Source organism: Silene latifolia, chromosome 11 (genome assembly GCF_048544455.1).
Source record: "Silene latifolia isolate original U9 population chromosome 11, ASM4854445v1, whole genome shotgun sequence".
In the NCBI taxonomy this organism is placed as follows: Eukaryota; Viridiplantae; Streptophyta; class Magnoliopsida; order Caryophyllales; family Caryophyllaceae; genus Silene; species Silene latifolia.
Genome location: NC_133536.1, coordinates 39,586,714 through 39,590,116, shown reverse-complemented (window position 1 = coordinate 39,590,116; position 3,403 = coordinate 39,586,714). Strand labels below are relative to the sequence as shown.

The window sequence follows — 3,403 nt, the reverse complement described above, 5'->3', positions numbered from 1 at the left end:
GTATAAGTGCCTGGAGTACCCTCAGCAGGCGGAGGAGGAGGAGCTTGTTGATTTTGTTGGTTTTGGAGAATTTGTGTAAGAACTAGTAAGATAGCATCATCAATGTCTCTTCTTGGCGGAGCCATCTTACACAAGGGAAAAATTTAATTAGTACCTATCAATTAGCAATCACAAACAGACTACCACATAAAATCCTAATTCTACCCATCCTACCCTTCTCTCAAGTTTATTATTTAAAGGTCAAGTGATTCTAAGTGCGGTGCACAAACGTGCGTCGGGAGCAATAGGCTCTGATACCAACTATGACACCCTTAAAAATAATCGCGTTATCTAATTACTTAAATGCGTAAATTCTACGGAAAAACTGGTAGGATATGTTTGTAAATGGTTCAACTAGTCAAAAACCTGCAATTTCAAAAATTTTCTAACTAAACCATTCACAACCAATCCAACTCAAGAAGTCCAACAATCCCAGAAGCGGGTGCCAAGACCCTGCAAAAGCTGATGAACTACTTTACATGCCATAGCTAAATAAGAAAGTAGAATGATACAAACCCAAAATGGAAAAGGGAGACATATGTCCCTTCAAATTATATACAAACCAAAAGTTAAAAGGTTATATACATAACCAAAAGATAAAAGGTTTCTACAAAAGAAAACCAAACTAGGTCCAAGGTTCCTTGCTCACTAGCTCGTCTGTGACCCCCAACAAAGCATCAACAACCTGTCAATCGCATTTTATACAAACACGAAAGCCACAATTCAGTGGGGAGTAACCCGAGTCCTCCCGACCACGAATCGTTAAAATTAATGTAACATGTAATGTAACATGTAAACAATTTGATAAACCATTTACTTATCATGTATTCTAACAAATGACCCCTAAACTGACCAAACTAAACTATCATGTGAATCATATAACAAATAGTAATCCAAACTTTATCAATCAGAACCGCTTACATCTCACCTATTACGAGTTCATAAAATCACCATACAAGAAAGGGCAATATATCAGAGACAGGCATAAGTTCTTAGCACCGTCAATAGTCACTTTGTAACTCGAGTCTATACCACGAGGTAGGGAAGGTAATCGAACCGGTATCTTGGCTCAGCGGTTAATATTAATAAAACATGGCCAAGAGACAACACAACCCTAGCCTAAAATCTGCGCAGACCTAGACATGCGGATACACACCATCGCACCCAAGACCCACAACTTTTTTTTAAAACAAAGTGAAGTGAGTACCCTAAGGACACCACCGAAGGGTTGGCTAGTACTTAAGCTGACCACTTACTATCAAAATAAGTAACTGAGGTCATGCCCCAACTTGGATAAACATCCACTAGTCAGGAACACAAAGGCTATCAAGCAGTGAACATATACTCGTCAAAGACTATAAAGACCTATCTATGATGAAGGCCGAAGTACTCACCTAGGACCTAGTCCCAGCTAGTCCCAGCTTGAATACTTTAGCCCACACCACACAAGACTCACCACACAAGTCAAGTAAGACACCCACTTAACCTCAAGAGGGCAAAAAGTCCTACTTACCAACATAAATTCTAACATTCTATCATGTGAAAGGCTATATAATTGTCTATTCAGCATACAAATCCAACAGTGTCCTCAATAAGAATTCAATACTAACTTCCAATTCTAGCAATTTTAACAATATTAAAGGTTTTAGGGGAATCTAGGGCCATTACTACAAAATAAGAAGCTATTTAAATTCAACTAACTAAATAAGAAGCTATCTAAATTCAACTAACTACACATGTGAAATAGAGATATAATAAATGGCCTAAAACAAGAAAAAGGCCGATTATCTAATTCATTCAACCGAATTTTTACCCGCAACCCCAGCCCTGCGACAAGTACGGGTCAAATTGCGGCTGACCAATCACAAAATTAACTGATATCGCATCAGTCAAAGGGACTAAGGCTCAGTTTCGGCACAATCAACAAAACATTACAATTTATCGCTATAAAATTCATTTTGAGCCTATTAATTACAAATTCATTTTGTAAACTATCCTAACATGTGATAACTATTAATATAAGCATAGTTTTACCATTAACATAATTTTTATTACTTATATGATTCAATTCCTAAAGTGTACTCATACTAACTATGTCATTAATAACCCTTAAATAACAAATTTTGCATGGAAAACCGCGAAACAAGCAACGGACCGACCCGGGCCAACCGTGGGCTAGCCGTGGGCCTGCCACGGGCCTGCCGGCCTGCTGCCCGTCCCCCTACACCACCATTTTTCTCCATTTTTATTTAGTAAAAGACCGTCTGAACATTAATTAATCGTTCCCAATTCAACTTTGTTAATTTAAACTAACAAAAGGCATAATTTAAGCATAGTTTAAGCATGCATGCAATAAATTTATCATGTGAAACTACTACTCAAACAAAAATTCACCAAACACACAAAAATCAAAAACATGTGACGATAATTCGTCGAGTAACACGAAATATGTTACCTTAAGCTAGAAAAAAGAGCAATTAGCACCTCAAACCCAAACCCTAACTAGCCACTATCCGCTATCTTCAATAATATACGAGTCCCCAAACTCGTCTTCCAATCCTTCACCTAAATAAACAATTAAAACACAATAATAAGCACATAAAACCGAATTTCCGAAAATTGGTCTTAAAACAACTTAATGAAAACTGAAATTAGAACATACTAAGTTGTAGATCTCGGCGAGGGGATTCCGGAAAGGTAAATTTCGTGAAAAACCGCTAAGAAACGAAGAATTTATGACGATTTTGGCTTGAAATTGAAGTAAAATGGTGTTTTGGTAAAAGGAAGAGTTGAGGAAGATGAAAGAAAGACCAAATCAGAAAAAAAAAAGAAAAGAAAAGGTGAAGGGGGCTGGTCCGCGGGAAAGGGAAGAGGAAAGGAGAAGAGCGGGATTTTTAGTCGGGATTTTTACGAGTCGGGTTTGACCCGTTTCGATAATAATTAAAACCGTAGGTCAAACGCAAATTCCGTCAAGACCAAAGTTCTTAAACACGAGATTACAATAAAATTGAGTATTCATACGACCCATTTCCAATTTCGTTTACCCAACGTTCAAAAGAATTGTCACTTACCCCCCGATACGCCTTTATTTCGAAATAAAAAGTTTTACACGGTTTAAACTATTTTTAAACATTTCAAAACTATCAAAATAAATACTTTTCTTCAAAATATAATAAAATTATATTTCTTTGAATTATTTTTACTTTAAATACATTAATGTCAAATTTTACTTGATTAATTAATTATTTTCGAAATATATTAACGGTCCGAAATTTACGGGGCGTTACACTTGTTCTCAAAGATGGATTTCATTCCTGAATTCCCAAATAAGAGTAATTATAGCAATAAAAAATACTTCCCAAAG

At 36.4% G+C, this 3,403-nt stretch overlaps 1 long non-coding RNA gene across 1 annotated transcript; it reads right to left on the bottom strand.

Annotated features, from left to right (window-relative positions):
* Nucleotides 1-497: 497 nt before the first annotated feature.
* LOC141614801 (uncharacterized) lies at nt 498-2,548 on the bottom strand. Its single transcript, XR_012529378.1, has 2 exons — nt 2,495-2,548; nt 498-724 (listed from the first exon to the last, which is right to left on the bottom strand). It is a non-coding gene; the product is annotated as an uncharacterized LOC141614801 (long non-coding RNA).
* Nucleotides 2,549-3,403: the final 855 nt, after the last annotated feature.